Source organism: Otolemur garnettii, unplaced genomic scaffold (genome assembly GCF_000181295.1).
Source record: "Otolemur garnettii isolate 467f Iridium unplaced genomic scaffold, OtoGar3 scaffold00174, whole genome shotgun sequence".
NCBI lineage: Eukaryota > Metazoa > Chordata > Mammalia > Primates > Galagidae > Otolemur > Otolemur garnettii.
In genome coordinates this window covers 3,580,556-3,598,507 of record NW_003852569.1, presented here as the reverse complement: position 1 = coordinate 3,598,507, position 17,952 = coordinate 3,580,556, and the positions used below count along the sequence as shown (strand labels likewise).

General features: G+C 42.1%; 1 long non-coding RNA gene, 1 other non-coding gene and 1 pseudogene across 2 annotated transcripts; 2 read left to right on the top strand and 1 right to left on the bottom strand.

Moving 5' to 3' along the window:
* The first annotated feature begins 363 nt into the window (after positions 1 to 363).
* LOC111728629 lies at positions 364 to 14,562 on the top strand. The gene is made up of 3 exons (XR_002775864.1): positions 364 to 422; positions 521 to 632; positions 14,218 to 14,562. It is a non-coding gene; the product is annotated as an uncharacterized LOC111728629 (long non-coding RNA).
* Positions 8,728 to 10,407, bottom strand: LOC100960326 (annotated as a pseudogene).
* A 1,537-nt stretch (positions 14,563 to 16,099) lies between the features above and the next one.
* LOC111728641 lies at positions 16,100 to 16,263 on the top strand. The gene has a single exon (XR_002775876.1). It is a non-coding gene; the product is annotated as a U1 spliceosomal RNA (small nuclear RNA).
* Positions 16,264 to 17,952: the final 1,689 nt, after the last annotated feature.

Below are 17,952 nucleotides of genomic sequence, written 5' to 3'. Positions count from 1 at the left end.
TCGCCTCAAAACACCTTTTGTACTAACAGACTGAAAATACCGGTAATGAAAGTTTTTGAATTATAGTGAACTTTCTAAAAGAGCACAGAAAACCCCACCAGGTTTAATGTTTAATGCATTTTAATAAAGAAATACAAAGGACCACATAACATAGATAATCGAATGTGGTAGGAACCAGTTCCCCTCCTCTATACGAAAGGTTCGATTCTGCACATGAAAAGTCATTATTTCAAGTAGGCCACCTCGCTCTGCAGGGACAGATCACACCCCAACTCCCCACAGAGTCCCAGCTGGCGAGGTAGAAGGGAAGTAGTGAAAAGCTGGCGTCACTTCCCCCACCAGCTGCCGGCGCTGGGGTTGGCCTGCTGGCTGGCCTGGGGGCGGGGCGACGGAGGGCTGAGAGAGCTCGCGTGGGCAGTAGGGTAAGGCGCTTTGAGTGACGTCATGGCTAAGGCGGGTACTATGCAGATAGGGCGGCGCGGGGGCTGACTCGTGGGTGTCTGTTGCTTGAACTTCCTAGCGTTCTGGTGGTATGGGAGCAAGTCCAGGACCGTTTGTGGGAAAGCAGTGTACCGGATGTGTGGAAAGGAAGTGCGCGGAGGCAAGTTGCCATGTGCGTAAGTGCGAGGCAGGTGAGGATGTGTTGGTGCTGCAGGCATCATAAACGTAAAGTTGTACCTGATAGTTACTGTGATGGGGAAGGTGGTTTTTCAGGAGACCAAAATTATGTGGTTTGGTCTGTGAGAGCTGTACTTCTGATATTTCCTCAAATGTGGGAAAACTCCACCGTGTAATTTATGGTTTGCGATTTTTCATGGCCAATTTTTTTAGTAGTAATATAAAAACCTGTGAGAAGTTTGCAAATGTGTTTATAGGTAGGAATATTATTGTAGGTAGGTATTTCGTGAAGCGTTCATGAAGTTCCCTGTTTGAACATTTTAGACTCGATCCCATCTTTCAATAAACTGATTTCTTTCATGGCAGGTTAGCGTCCGCATTTGATAACACAAGTTTTCTTTGATGAGAGAAAAGAGTTTGATAACACAAGTTTTCTTTGATGAGATAAGAAGGTAGTTTTCCGTGTCATTTATGTTGACAAAATTCTTAATAACTGACTATAACCTCTGGCATGATAAATATCCTTTATACCCAGAATCCAGAGTGGCCCTGCTCTCCTCAGAAAACAGGTGCAGCTCTTGCTTCCCAATTCCCGCGGCAGCCGGTCATCATGCGCGGATCCTAACATCCCTGCCACACACATCTGCCACTTCTTCACTGCCTAAACAAAAGAAATAAGACTAGTCTTCTGCAGATAATGGAGGTTCCCACCAGGCCTGTCAGGGATACAAGTCCCAGAGCAAGTTGCTTGGTCCCGCCTCTCATGACTGGCCTGGAGATGCGCCAAGGGAATACAGGGGCCTGCCATAAACCCAGGCTAATTATTTCTATTTTTAGTAGAGATAAGATCTAGTTCTTGGTCAGGCTGATCTGAAAGTCTTGAACCCAAGGGATCCTCCTGCCTTAGCCTCCCAGAGTGCTAGGATTACAAGCATGAACCTTCTGTACCTGGCCCTACATAAGTGATTATTACCCTCAAGATACTTGGGGCAGTAACACCTTCAAATGTTTGGAGACCAAATCTGTGTATTCATTCCAGAGGAAGAGCATGCCAATTTGTTTCATGAAAAAATACAGTATATTGGGTGGCGCCTCTGGCTCAAAGGAATAGGGCGCTGGCCCCATATATCAGAGGTGGTGGGTTCAAACCCAGCCCGGGCCAAAAACTGCAAAAAATAAAACAAAAAACATTATATTTATTAAGTAGAAAAATTCCATCAAACTAGTGGGCATTCTAAAGGAAACAATAGTAGTGAGTAATACCATTTAAAGTGGAAACAGAGGCAGTGGTTATCTATTAACAATGCTTATCAGCGACATGGTGCCTGTAGCTCAGCAGCTTGGGCAACAGCCATGTACACAGGTTCGAACCCAGCCCAGGCCTGCCAAAGAACAATGATAACTGCAACAAAAAAAATAGCCAGGCGTTGTGGTGGGTGCCGGTAGTCCCAGCTACTTGGGAGGCTGAGGCAAGAGAATTGCTTAAGCTCTAGAGTTGGAGGTTGCTGTGAGCTATGATGCCATTGCACTCTACTGAGGATGACATAGGGAGATTTGTCTAAAAAAAAAAAAATGCTTATTAGCAAGGGAAACAAAAGAAAGTAATTAAGTACTATTAGGTAAATCTGAGTGCCCTTTTGTATTTGACAGGACATTCTCTTTCCAGAGTATATAACAGTGGATGCCACATTGCTTTTCATTCATTTTTAGTAAGGTGTGAACTTTCTTCATGTTCTGGACATTATTCAATTTGACTTGTATAGTTGTAAGAAGTGCTCATGTTGCTGATTCAATCGGTTATTTGTCATGATACAAATCTCTTCTTTCTGTAGTGCGATTTGAACAATCTTTAAAGGACATTTATTTGAATTTCTTCAGCTGTTTGGAAACTTTGAGTATACCATTGAAAGAAAGCTGCCCTTTGCATGAAAAGAATTCAATTTTCTTTCTGCATAAGATCCCTTTTGGGTATAATAATTTGTTAAAGCCAAGAGCTCCTATGGAATAGGGTTGGGGGAAGTGAGACTGTCTCACCAAAGGAAAAAAAAATCACTGTTGTAAATTTAAAATGAGAAATCAAGAATTTCTTGAAAAATGTTTTACTATCTGTGCTTTAAATGTGATGTTTCACTAAGTCCAAAGTTTTGTTGCTGAATTTGTATGATGAAAATGTAATATGAGAACTAATATGTAGTTATAGCTGTATATTAAGTTAATGGACTTTATTGGGATGAGAAAGGAAATGAAATTGATAGCATGGAGGAATCTTTAATACTTTTAAACAATTCAAAGAATTTAAACATCTGATATGTAATGGCATTGAAAACATTTGTTATGTCATTTTGTGCTGGCCCCATATACCAGAAATGTTGGGTTCAAACCTGACCCTAGCCAAAAAAAAAAAAAAAAAATCAGTGTATGTCCTCTGACAAATTTTGGTTTAATAATTATGGTCAAAAACCCAGTACATGGGGGAGCCTGGCCCAGTGGCTCCATCTCCAATCCCAGCCTCAGGGAAGCTGAGGGGAAGCAGCCCCTGGAGCTCAGGAGTTTGAGAAGAGCCTGAGCAAGAGCAAGACCGGGTCTCTACCAAAAACAGAAAAAAATTATCTGGGCATGTTGGTGCACACCTGTAGTCCTGGCTACTCGGGAGGCTGAGTCAGGAAAATCACTTGAGCCCACGAGCAATGAGCTTGAGCAGTGAGCTAAGATGATCCCACTTACTCTACTCGGGATGACAGAGTAAGACTCTGTCTCAAAAAACAAAACAAACAAACCCCCAAACACCTATTACATGTATATTCTGTATTTTCTTTCAGATTTTCTCATAATGTAGAAAATAATGGTATCATAATATTCTGGTATATATAAGACAAGTGTGAACTAAAATAAAATCTTAAGGCTTCCTCCTCTCAGTGACTGACTGACCGGACCTGCCCCCCTCTTGGCCAAGGGGATCCCTAAAACTGAGCTGCTAGCCATGAGAAAGAAGATCAGATATGCTTTATCATGCTCCCCTCCCCTTCTTAGAGATGTCTTCTGGAACCCATTAATAGGCCTAAGGCTATGCAAGACCTATCTGCAGGTCACACGTATATGACTATCTATATAGATATCTATCTATCTCACAAACCACTTGAGCCTGTCTGGTACTTTGTCTCTGATTAACAGACCCTTCATCTTAAGTAGCCTGTCCTCTAAAACAATAGAAGGTCAAGGAAGTTACAAAGTTACTACATGGGTTCAATGTGCATCCTCTGAAGAGCATATAGATAATAGGAACATCTGCTGCAGTGGGGGTTGTAATTAGTAGTGTCACACTCATCACAGACTGCTTGGCTAATGCCTGCACAGAGTTACTGGGACACAGTCTAGTTCTGCTTCACTCCCCTGCCTCAGTTATACAGAGACAGGCCACTCTTGCAGATACTGACAAGTGTTGGGTCTGTAAGATTTTTACCAAAGACTGTAAAGACAAGATGTGAAGGCTCGGCGCCTATAGCTCAACCGGCTAAGGCACCAGCCACGTACACCTAAGGTGGCGGGTTTGAATCCCCAGCCCGGACCCGCCAAACAACAATGATGGCTGGAACCAAAAAATAGCCGGGCGTTGTGGCGGGTGCCTGTAGTCCCAGCTACTTGGGAGGCTGAGGCAGGAGACTCGCTTGAGCCCAGGAGTTGGAGGTTGCTGTGAGCTGTAATGCTATGACACTCTACCCAGGGGGACAGCTTGAGGCTCTGTCTCAAAAAAAAAAAAAAAAAAAAAAAAAGACAAGATGTGAACAACTTTCCATTACTGCAGTCACAAATAACAGGAAATACCAGAATCCTCCAGGCAATAAACAGACGATCAAAAAGACTCACAGACTAAATTTAGCTGACATGCACCACCAATCAGAGAATGAATACCTGTCAACCACCACTCAAGAGAGATTGTCCTCCAAAGTTTGCCTCATAACATCGAAACCAGAAACCCACACTGATGCCACTGATGGGAGAACATACTGATGGAAAACTGAGAGAGGGAGAAAAGGACTTGTCCAATAACCATAGATAGTATATAAATGCCAAAGAGCTCAATTTCTGCCCATGAAAATCCATAGAAGAAACCAGGGAACCGGAGCCAGGGTGCAGGCCTGCACCAGCTGCCTGTCAAATGCAGGATTCTATTGGCTCCAATGTCAACAGAATAGAGCCTCAGGTGGACTAAGTTTTATACAATAACCCTACTGAAATCTGTCCAGGAATACTATAGAGACAGTTACCTGCTTGCTAATTCATCATGGTAGAGAAGGGAGCGTCAGTACTAGCTTGTTTTGAGCAAATAAAAGCAAAACCAAGACTTATAAACAAAAGAGGAAAAGGGAAGAGAAAAAAATGGGACTGGCAGAAAGCTACCAAAGAGGTCTCTCTGGCCCATCTCCTCTGGACCCATTACAGATATTGGAGGACTTTAAAATATGTTCAAAGTGTAGCTATCCAATATATAGAAAGGACACCTGGGTATAATGTCCACCGTGTCTTTCTGTTGTACCTCCCCCTAGTTAAGCCAGGGGCACCACTCCCCTTAGTAGACTATCAAAGATAGATGCGTAGAAAGTTTGCTGTGCTGGCAAATAAGTGAAGAAAGGTTATTTGACAGAGTTGGGAAATAAATGGAAATATGATTTGGTCCAATTCAAAAGTTAATCTCCTAAATCAACAATTTACCTGCCTATGGAAGGTAAATTTGTAGACTTTACTAAAATTAGCAGCCCTACATAAACACTGTAATGTAGCAATTGCACATCCAGTTCTCTATGCTATGGAAATATCTGCAGAAGAACCAAAGTTTTGTGTACAAGAATGATGATGGCACTATCATCTGTAATTCTAAAAGCATGTAAGGAACAGACTTCAAAAACATTTTGAAAAGGATTAAATAAATCATGTGCACATTGAGAAGAAATGCTTCCCCCACCCCAAAAATAATGGAGAGGATACTTATGATGAATGATCCCACTGGTCACACATTGTTGAGAGGTCAATCACTGAATGTAGGCACATCCTGGGGATTGGCCTCCTATGACAAATGAACAAAACTTGAGGCACATAAAGGTCACCTCACCTGGCCCAGCCTATTAAAGGTCAGAATCAATTTTCAGGAATTTCTGAGTTTCTCAGGGATTACTCTGGAGGCTGAGGCAGGAGGATTGCTTGAACCCAGGAGTTTGAGGTTGCCATCATCTAGACTGATGCCATGGGACTCTAACCTGGGCACCAAAATGAGACTCAGTCTAAAAAAAAAATTCATTTATGTAAATTTAAAATGAGAAAATTAAGAACTTCTTGAAAATGGTTTTACTATTTATGCTTTAAATGTGATGTTTCACTAAGGACAAAGTTCTGTTGCAGAATTTGTAACATAAAAAAGTACTATGAAAAATAATACATAGATGTAGTTGTAGATTAAAGTAATGGTTTTGTTATTGGATGAAGAGGGTCAGGCCACCTGTCTCTGTCAGCCAATATACAGAGATGGGGATACGTCCACTAAACTAAATGTCAGAAGGCCAGCAATTCAGGAGAACAGTGAGAATAGCCTTTCCAAAACTGTTTTGTTTTTCTGTTTCCAGGATTGCTGTTTTATACATGAAACTTAAAAGTAAGAGAACTGTATTAACCCTTATCTTAAACAACAGTAATCACCATAACCATGACCCACAATAAATAATCAACAGAATCTATGATGTATATGACAGTATTCCAATTCAAAAGTTAATCTCCTAAATCAATTGCCTTAAACTACTCAAGATATATATACCTTTAGGTTAAAGCCAAATTTACAAAACAACAAGGATGGAAGACATGAGGTGAAGGTCACGTAGGACCTAAACTGACCAACAGTGTCATCTCAGCCCTAGTCTGACTGACTCTAATTCTCACTACATGTGCTCTCAGTCTTGACTGCTTGGTACAAGAAATGAAAGGAAATTGATAGCATGGAGGAATCTTCACTACTTTTAAACAATTTAAAGATTTTAAACATTTGATATATAATGGCATTGAAAATGTTTGTTATGTCTTTTTTTTTTGTTAAAATCAGTGTGTCTTGGCTGGGAGAGGTGGTTCGTGCCTATAATCCTACCATTGTGGGAGGCCAAGGTGGGTGGATTACCTGAGCTCAAGGGTTGGAGACCAGCCTGAGCTAGAGAGACACCCCATCTCTAAAAATAGCCAGATGTTGAGGCTGGTGCCTGTAGTCTCAGCTACTCAGGAGGCTGAGGAAAGAGGATCTCTTAAGCCCAAGAACTTGAGGTTGCTAGGAGTTATGATGCCATAGCACTCTACTGAGGGTGACAAAGTGAGACTCTGTCACACACACACACACACACACAAAATCAGTGTTTCTTTTCTGACAAACTAGAATGGTTTAATAATTTTGGTTTGAAAACCACTACATGGGGGGCTTGGCCCAGAGGCTCACAACCTGTTATCTCAGCCTCAGGGTGGCCAAGGCAGGAACCTTAGCTTGTGTTCAGGAATTTGAGATCAGCCTGAGACCCAGTCTATACCAAAAATAGAAAAATATTACTTGGTCATGGTGGTAGGCACTTGGAGTCCCTGCTACTCAGGAGACTAAGTCAGGAGAATTGCTTGAGCCCAAGAGTTTGAGGTTGCAGTAAGCTAAGATCACCCACTGTACCAAGGGGGTGACAGAATAAGACTTTGTCTAAAAAAAAAAAAAAAGGAAAAGAAAAGAAAGAAAAAAATACACCTATACATGTATATCCTATATTTTCTTTTAGATTTTCTTATAATGTGGAAAATAATGGTAACATAATATTCTAGTGTATACAAGGCTTGGGTTTATGTTGGCTTAAAAATGCTAATTAAGTTGAACTTCCTAAATTTTCCGTACAGGAAAGTGGATCCCCAAAGTGGGGTCTGGCCAGATGGCCAAGTGGTTTTTTACTTCCTTCAGGAAAAGAATTCGAGAGTCAGCCCAGCCTACAGAATAAAGCAAAGCAAATTTTTCAAAATAACAAGGCAGCAAAAGAGAGGCTTGCTTGCTCTGTAGGGAGAGCAGTGGCTATCTGTCAGAGCAACAGAGAGCAACACTTTGTGAGCCTCTGGGGTCTTATTTTAGATCTAGTTAATGTTATGTTAAGCTGAAGGAGAATTAGTCATAAGACATCTGGGGAAGGGGTGGTGAGACCTCCCCTGAGGGAGGAGAACTGAGGGTTCCTCCCCTTTTTAAACCATTCTGGTAGCTAGGGTCACTTCTAGGAGTTGCCAAGGCATTTGTAAACTGTCATGGTGCTGGTGGGAGTTCTTTTAAAAAGCCAATACATTGTAAGCCAGGTACAACTGTTACTGACCAGCCAGGTTCATCTGCTCGCTGCCCAAGAGGATGCCAATATCCAGAGAGATTATCCCACATAGCCCTGAGTGGGGAGGTGGGAGAATTTTCTCAAATCCGCCTTCCCAAGAACTGGAGGGATAGGGTTTTTAAAGTCAGTTTGGTGGACAGAGAGTTAGGCAATCAGGGTCTGTTAATTGGCTGGTTTCAGGGCAGAATCATCAGTCCTTTTTTTTTGCTTAATAATCTTTTTAATGTGTTCAACATGAAGAACAGCTTCTCTCTTCACAATTGCCACATTTTAACTGATTATGAGTACAATATTTTTTCTGGTTTTCACAAATAAATGTTATAGGTTTTCTGTTGCAATTTTTTTCCCTGCAAAGTATGATCTACAGCACAGTGATTTAAAATTTAAGGTAATAAATACTTTCACATTCTAATTTAGCTGTTATATATGTCATGCTTCTGAAGCTTTTTTTATTTTTTGCTTCAAGATAGAGTTAGATTTAAAAATAGATAGATATAGATAAGAAATATCTATATAGATACGAAAATCCAAACAATAAGAGACATAAATGCAGGCACGTACAACAACAAACTACAAAGAAAGGTTGTGTCTGAATGGAAACTTCTGTTTTGCTTTATAATAGTGCATCAAATTCTTCCTTTTCTCTTCTATGTAAAAAACAATTTCCTACTAACACTGGCAACAAAGAAGAGCTATCCAAAGCTACCCTTTTCAGCCATTATTTTTTTTCCTCCACCAAGTTAAAGTTGAAATCTATCCATTGGTGCTTCCTGCTGCTGAAATACAAACTGTTGTTGATTTCCATCCACCTGAGGTACAGTACTGGGGTCTTCATCTTCTACACCAAAATAATGTTCAATCAGATCAAAAGCCTTTTGGTAAATTTCCTGATTTTCATGGCTTTGCAGAAACTCAGTATTATCCAGACTATGCTTCTTCAATGAGAGCACAGTATGGATTAATGCCTATTCCATTCTGCTCAGATTCTTGTTCTCCAAGATGTAAAATATTTTCAAGTCCATTTAAAGCCACTTGGACTATTTTAGAGTCCATAACAATCAAAAGGTCACAAAGTGATTTAATGTAGCCTAAAGCTACCAAATACTTTATCTGCTCCGGAGTGCCTCCTGACGTTGCATTAGTTATAACCCAACCTGCTGCTTTTCTGGTGGGAAACTCTGCTTTCTGAAGAATCTCAATCAAAACAGGAAAAATATTTGCATCTATAACTGCCTGAATCTGAGCTCTATTTCCAGCAGTGATGTTAGAAACTGTCCAGCAAGCTTCTTTTCTAATTCACTCTTTTGGGCTACTCAATAAATGTAAGAGACGGGGTAATGCAGAACCATTCAAAATTACCTGTGTCTGAATATCATCACCAGCCACAATATTACCAACTGCCCGTAAGGCAGGTGATGCAACTTTATAATCATTGTGTATCAAAAGTTTCACCAATCTTCAACATACTCCAGAATCAATGACTGCTTGAATTTGATAATTGGGTCTATTGGAGAGATAAGAGAGGGCCCAACACACATCTGCTAACACATCTGAGTCACTGCTAAACAATAATCGTGACAGAACATTTAAACAAGGTGAAACCTTACTAAAGTTTGGAGGAGGGTTGTTGCCTCTACATAAATTTGAGAGGGTCCACACAGCATTTCTTCTTGTTGTAAGTCTATTAGAATTTTTTAAGAACTCTTAATGAGGTGGAAGTATTTCACAATTCAATACAAAATCTCTGCATTCTGCATTGTCGTCATCTGCAATATTACCAAGTGCCCAAACCGCCTGTTCTTGAAGATCTTCATATTCAGAATTAAGTTTGACAAAAATTGGAACAGCCCCAGTTTCAATCACTACCTTGGTATGCAGAAAAGTTCTGGATGCTATCTTAGTCAATGCCCATGCAGCTTCAAATTGTGGAGTACAGTTTTCATTTCTTTCAAGAAATTTCACAAATCTCTGTATGACTCCTGGTTTCTGTATAACTTGATCAATTGGCGGATTAGATTCTTTAGAAAGCAGCTTTCTAAATTTCTGTGTTGCTGTTAGCCATTGATCAGCATTATTAGAAAAAATCATCTGAACCGTATCTGTAGTAATGACTTCTTCCTCTGGAGTGGGTACAGTGGAACTGATATCCGGATTCTGTATAGGACATTCTAGCATAGACTCATTATTTCTGGGTAAAGAGACATTTCTGTGTTTCAACAACTGTTCTTCCCTTTTTTGTTTTCCAAGCTGTATTCCTTCTTTTTCTCTGTGTCTACGCATCTCTTGAGGATTCAGGGCTTTATTCTTATAACTTTTCATTCTATAGTTATCCTTCCCTGGACTAGCCATGGTATCCATTACTGTGATACGCTCCAGTGCCCAGACTTTCCAGTCTCCAGCGGAGACATCTGCTATGGATAATAGAGGGGCCACCACTCCATAGCGACCCCATTCCCAACTGAAGATGGCAGCCACCCAGGGCCCTTACCCTAGTCCTTTGGTATGGACTGTCTGGGTGGGTCACCCAAGCCATTGGAATGCAGGACCTGGAGGATACCTTAAAAACTACCCCTAGGTCCAATCAGGTTATGTTATTGATGGAGAAAAGTTAAAATCTTTATGGCTACCATCTGTGCCCTATAAAGTAGCAATTATACAGAGGCAAACAAGGGGACGGTGACTATTATCAAGCAAACAAAGGGACAGTGGCTGATTATTACCATTATTTTAGCTAGGCCTAGTCCTTCACAGAGTTTTGGAGGCCTTATTCTAGTTCTCACCGTGCACCCCTTCATTAATGTCTAAGGATAGGTTCATAATGAGCAGTGAAGGTAGTAACCAGATGTCATTTTTTGTGGCCATCTGGTTCTAGCTGCTTTTGGCCCACTCCTCTACTGCCTCCTGTTTTATCAGAAACCTTGGTTGGAAGCCAGGCTTACAGGCTCATGCCTGTAATCCCAGCACTCTGGGAGGCTGAGGCAAGTGGATTGCTTGAGCTCAGAAGTTGGACCAGCCTGAGCAAAAGGAAGACCTCTGTCTCAGGAGGCTGAGGTAAGAGTTGAGCCCAAGAGTTGAGGTTCCTGTGAGCTATAATGATGCCACAGTACTCTACTGGGGGCAAAAGAGTGAGACTATGTGTCAAGAAAGAAAGGAAGGGAAGGAGGGAGGGGAAAAGGGAAGGGAGGGAGGGAGCAAAGTAAGGGAGAACAGGAGGGAGGAAGGGAGGAAGGAAGAAAGGAAGGAAAATAAAGGTTCCAGTCAATTAAACATAGAAGATAATATTTTTAAAAGAGGACTAATAAATATACTTCTAGAAACCACCAATTACTTCACTTATAATTTAACTTCTAGATGTCACCTAATACATGGTGCCATCATTCTCTATTATGTCAGCTCAATTTATGCTTTTGGAGATATGCTTTTAACTTTAGACCCATATCAAATGGAGTTAATAAGATCTTGATAGCCTTTAGATTGCCCCCATTATCTTCCTTGAAAAATGGTGTTGACATATATATATATGTATGTATATGTGTATATATAAATAATATATTTTTACATGTATTTCTATATGATGTGGGTATGTTGCTGGTGCTGTAGGTTCTTTTGACTTTTGGGAACTTTGTGTTTACCATGTTTTTGTCTCGTGAAGTCAAAGAATGAATTCAGAGTCTGAGAGAGATGGCATGTGAAACAGAAGTTTATTAAGAACGAGTAGGGAAATTTATTTATTGAGTAAAAAGGAAAGAGGAAAATAAAAGCCTTCAAACACAGCAGATTGGGTCCCAAGTTAGTTGTCACTGAAAACTAAGTGTTAAGATGATTATTCATGTTGTGTAACCTTATTGATCTTTGACTGCAAGGGAATGGAACATATGTTCCTTTGTTTCTCAACTTCTGGCACCAAGAGCCTAAATTTTAAAGTTAAAACTTAATCTACTGTATGTCATGAGACTTTTATAAAGAAAATGGTCATAAGCCTCCCTGGTTGTTTATGAGTTTGATAGAATTATTTTTTTTTTGAAGGATGCCAAACATTAGTTTCTTTTATTGCATGATGTTTACATAAAAAATTATTGAAAACTGTAAGGCCTCATACAGTCATTGATAAGCTCATTATTAACTGTACACTTAAGATAGGTGGCCATACAATCTAAAATTTAAAAACTAGCTCCAAAAAAGTACATAAACAATTTAACATGATGAGCTTTCACATATGGTTGAAATTTATACTTTCATGTTACTAAAAAGTGCTTCAAATGTACTGCTGGAAAATTGTTCCTTGGATCAATAAATTGTGGTATATGTATACCATGGAATATTATGCAGCCCTAAAGAAAGATGGAGACTTTACCTCCTTCATGTTTACATGGATGGAGCTGGAAAATGTTCTTCTTAGCAAATTATCTCAAGAATGGAAGAAAAAGTATCCAATGTACACAGCCCTGTTTTGAAACTAATTTATAGCTTTCATAGGAAAACTATAACCTAGTTATAGCCTTAGAATATGGGAAGGGGGGAGGGAGGACGGAGGGGACGGGGTAGATGGGTGGCGGGAGGGTGATTGGTGGGGTCACCTCTATGGTTTATCTTACAAGGGTACAAGTGAATAGTTCTAAAAGCAGAGTATGAATGTCTTAACTCAATAACTAAGAAAATGACATGACGGCTACGTTAACCAGTTTGGTGAGAGTATTTCAAATTGTATATGAAAACACCACACTGTACCCTGTGATTGCATTAATGTACACAGCTATGATTTAATAATAAAAAAAAAGAAAATTGTTCTTTATAAATGGCACTGAGGTAATGTCAGACTACAAACTGTAAAAGGTAATCATTTTATAGAATTAGAAAGCTAATATACGTAGTGTGATAGCCAAACTTACTTGAATCAGTTTTCATTTGTCACCCAAATTGTTGATATAACATTAACAATTTTTTAAAAATCTGTTTTATAAGCAACAAAAGTCTATTGAATTCAAGTTATGCATGTTGAGTGATAAAATCTCTAAATAAAATTCACTTTTTACTTTCTAAAATGTGTCTATAGATAATTAAAAAGCACATACGTGGCTGGTATTCTGTTTCTTTTTCTTTTCTTTATTTTTTTTTTCTTTTGAGACAAAGTCTCACTATGTTATCCTCAGTAGAGTGCTGTGGTGTTACAGCTTAGCAACCTCAAACTCTTGTGATTCTCTTGCCTCAGCCTCCCAAGTAGCTGGGACTACAAGCGCCTGCCACAACTTGCAGCTGCTTTTTTTTGTTGTTGTCACTGTTGCTTAGCAGGCCCAGGCCAGATTTGAACCCACCAGCCCCAGTGCATGTGCCTGGTGCCCTAACCACGGAGCTATGGGTGCTGAGCCATGGCATTCTGTTTCTAATGGAATGCACTGCCCTAGAGAAATGTGTGAATATATTTTACAAAAGACACATAGAAAAACGTTGCTACCGCCAGTGCCCCAGCTCATGCATATAGTCCAGATACTTGAGGGGCTGAGGCAGGAGGATGTCTTGAGCTCCAGAGTTCAGGTGATTGTGAACTGTGATGAGCCACCCAGCCTGGGTGACAGAGCCAGATTCTGTTTCTGAAACAATGAAAGAATAAACAAGTTGAGATGTATTCTTACAAAGAAATATATACATACAAAAAGAACTATATCAAATAAATGGATCAATCTCATAGATGTATCATTGACTGAAAGAATTCAATCTTATGCCTCTCCCCTCCTCCAAAAAACTCACTACTACACACTTCATGTTTCAATTTATATGAAAATAAAGGCAGGGAAACTAGCCTAGTCTGATAAAGTTAGAGGGGGGCAGTGGAAACTATCTGTGGACTGTTGTCAGAGTTCAGGGTTATATTCTATGCACTAAAAGCCATCTAATAAAATTCCCCCAAGATGGCTCGGTGCCTGTAGCCCAGTGGCTAGGGCACCAGCCACATACACCAGAGCTGGCGGGTTCGAATCCAGCCTGGGCCTCCCAAACAACAATGACAACTACAACCAAAAAATAGCCAGGCATTGTGGCAGGTGCCTGTAGTCCTAACTACTTGGGAGGCTGAGGAAAGAGAATTGCTTGAGCCCAAGAGTTAGAGGTTGCTGTGAGCTGTGATGCCACAGCACTCTACCAAGGGCGACATAATGATAGATTCTCAAAAAAAAAATTTTTTTTCCCTGATATATTTTTGTCAAATTCAAATTTGTTTCTTTTTTTGCAGGCTATACAGTGCTAACACTAGGTACTGATAGAGCCGAATGTAAGGACCCCCTCAACTAGAAACGTCCTGCTCAAGAAGGAATGAGAGGCCAATCCCTACCCTGAAAACTCTTGTATTCCCATCCACCTTAACCCATGTGCTTACTTCTTTTTCGGATTCAGCCGGTTCGCACCCCAGTGAAATAAAGGCCACGTTGCCCACGCAGAACATTGACTCCGATTTCTTGTGTTCACATCTGGGAATAATCTCTCATTTGGGTCCTTAATCTCTCAGGTAGTACGGTCTTCTAAGGAAACAAACGTCATCCTCCCCGGCCTTTCTGTAAAGTTACTTAATAATCTAGTTTATTCTTTCAAAAAAATGAAAGAAATAAGTTAAAATAATAAGTTTCAAAAATTATAACAAAAATAACATTTTGTTGCAGCAATCGTGATTTCTTTTCTGAATGTATTTCATTTGTTCTTTATGAGGTTTTTATTCTCAGTCCTTATGTTAAATATTGTTATTGTCATTAAATTTAGCCTTTTAATTCTGTGAAGGCAAAAGTGGAAACCTAATATACACATGTATAAGAAAAATTAATTTTAAAAGGACAAATAAATAAATTTCCACTGCCCCCCTCCAACTTAATCAGAGTAGTTAGTTTCCCTGCCTTTATTTTCATATAAATTGAAACATGAAGTGTGTAGTAGTTAGGTTTTTGGAGGAGGGGAGAGGCATGCGATTGAATTCTTTCACTCAACTATCGTCTACGAGATTCATCCATTTGTCTGATACACTTCTTTGTTTCTGTATTTCTTTTTAAGAATACATCTCAACTATTCCTTCATTGTTAATAATCTACTAGCTGTAAAAGTTACTTAATAACCTAACTACTTTCAAAACAGTAACATCCGCCAGTCCTCCCCTGGTTCTGGCGGGTGAAAGTCATCCTGACTCTGGGCCACAAATAAACCAATAGCTGGAAAAACAGAAAGAGGAGTGTTTGACTCCTGGTTCCGCCAGGTCCTTTACAGTCTGGAGTGGGTGCGATGACAGAGTCCCACACTGCGCCTGAGAGCTGGCCAATCATGTCTGCTGGGGCAGCAGTATTGCACAATGCTGTATTTGCCAAAACAAAAACAGAAAACAAACAAAAAACATAAAAGAAAAAGAAAGCCCAATCCTACAGGAGCCGTGAAATCAGAGTAGACAACAGTCTAACACCCCTAGTGGTAAAAACCACTGTGGGGGACCGCTTGCAGTCACCTGAGCATCCATCCTCTCCAGTTTCATACTTGAGGCTTCTCTCCGGAAAGCCACAACGAAGATAACCGTATTTGGAAGGAACCCCTTCCCTTTGTCACGTTTCACAGACGTTCCAGTGTACGCACACGGAAAGCCATTATTTCAAAAAGGTCCCGAGAGGGTTCCCCGGGGGCGGACACAGTTTAAAACCTCGCTCCAGTGGGAAAGACCAGGCGGGGGGATCCAGCGCAGCGCCCCAGCGGGTGGGGTGGGATGCCAGGAGCGCGAGGCCGACGTCACTTCCCCCACCGGCCGTCCGAGCGCTGGTTGGTCCGGTAGGTGGCGTGGGGGTGGGTCCGCGGAGCGGAGCGGGGACCCGGCTGGGGCTGCAGGGAAGGGCGCGGCGCGTGACGTCAGGGATAGGGCGTGCTCTATGCAGATGAGGCGGCACGGGGGCTGTGGCGCGTAGGGGCCTGCCGCCGAAATGCGATAGGGTTCGCGTGGTGTGAGAGCGATTTCGGGACCGCTTGTGGGAGGCGAGTGTACTGAGCGTGTGGAAGTGGCAGGACAGTCGGGGAAGTGCGCGGAGGCAAGTGACCGTGTGTTTAGAGTGTGAGGCGTGTGAGGATGTGCGGGTGCGGCAGGCCAGCAACTCATACTTACCTGGCAGGGGAGATACCATGATCACGAAGGTGGTTTTCCCAGGGCGAGGCTTATCCATTGCACTCCGGATGTGCTGACCCCTGCGATTTCCCCAAATGTGGGAAACTCGACTGCATAATTTGTGGTAGTGGGGGACTGCGTTCGCGCTTTCCCCTGGGTTGTGCTTGGTTTAAAGATAGGTGGTTTATCTGGTGTTGGTTTCGCTATTGCGGTTGTTTTTCGTTTGTCGTGCTTGAGAGACTCACTTTTCAGGGGATGTGTTTATATGTAGGTTTATTACGGGGTAAGGTGGTCTCAGTTGTTTTGAGTAGTTATGCAATTTTTTCTTGCAAGCTGAATAATTTGTAATGTGCTGGGTTTTTAGGTTTTCTGTTAGTGAAGGATAGGAGTTTTGTTTCCTTCAGAAGTTGTTCTACTATTTGTGTTTTAGGGCTGTGCACAAATTCTGTAGCGGGGCGGGATCCTGGTGGGAAAGACGACGGTGTTCCCTGTTTTTCTGGTTGCTGCTGATACCGGTCGCAGAACGCGCGGGGAGTAGGGGCTGTAGTGATGCGGGCCGGCCGGAAGCAAACCAACCCCGACGCCCGGGCTGCTCGTGTTACTGAAGCAGCGTAGGAATTTCTGTCCCGCGGGCTATTTGCTCGTTCCAGCAGCGGGGGATGTCCTTGCCAAGATGGAAACCACAGGAACCAAAACCGTTGTCGATTTTGTTCCGTCGCATTAAGGTCCCGTCTGCCTTTTTTTGCTGTCGGAGAAGCGGGAATCCTATTGGCTTTCAGTACAGGGAATATTCTGAGTTTTTACTGTTTTTCTTTCCCTCTCGACAGTGAGCTGTCCGTGGCTGGGGAGAGCCTTGTGATTTACCTTGACTCCTGGCTGGCCCCCCTCTTGCTCCTCTCTGTGAAAATCTGTTCCCAGGGTTCCGAGAGCCACCTGTCATTCAGCCTTGGTCTCACCACAGGCTTTAGGGGAACGTGCTAGTTTCACAATTACATGCTTTGGGGGTTTCCTGACTAAAGGTTTCACATAGCTGTGCCCACTGCTTTCTTTGTTAGAGCTTCATCTCCCAAATTCGACTCCTACACGGGCGCTCCTGAAGGGCTCAGACCCGGCCGGATGCGGCACAGCCTGGCTGGAATCGCGCGCGGCGGCTCTGCGGACACGCTGGATGGGCCAAACCTACACGGAGAGAAGGGCGAGAACCTGCTCGCGTTTGTCGTCGCTTCCAGACTTCCAACCCTAATGTTAGGAGTAACCCGCAGGAGATGCTCTTCCTCAAGAAGCGAAACACCCATCACCCCCAAGCTTAGGGGAAGCTGAGGAAAAATCAGGCAGGAGCTGCGGTCGCTGCAAGCTAGCCTGCACCCCACGCACGCCAACAGGTCTGTCAGCAGGTAGATGACAAGATACCTGAGCTGTAAACGGGCCCTTGGTCCCGCCCTGCCCTTCCCAGGGTACAAGGGAATTAGGCAGCCACCTGGATTCCACCTTCCAGATGCTCTGGTGGCCCCACCTGACCTAGAACTAAGCAGGGATGGGAATTCTTGGCCATAGATATCCAGCTTAGCAAAATCTGCACATTACAAATCTACCACGTCCACCTCTCCTTGACTTGACATCTGTTAAGGCCAAAACTAATTACCACTGAGAGTCCATACTCACACATGGAAAAACCAAGGAGTTTATTTTTATCAAGCATATGCTTGGGTCACTCCCATGAGAAAAGCAGAAACAGCGGGGAGTGGCCCCGAAACAAAGGCCAGGGAAACTTTTATACACTTTCCCTGCAAAGTACCATGGGTTGCAATAAAATGCTAAAGAAGATAGCTGAGGAAGAAGCTAGTG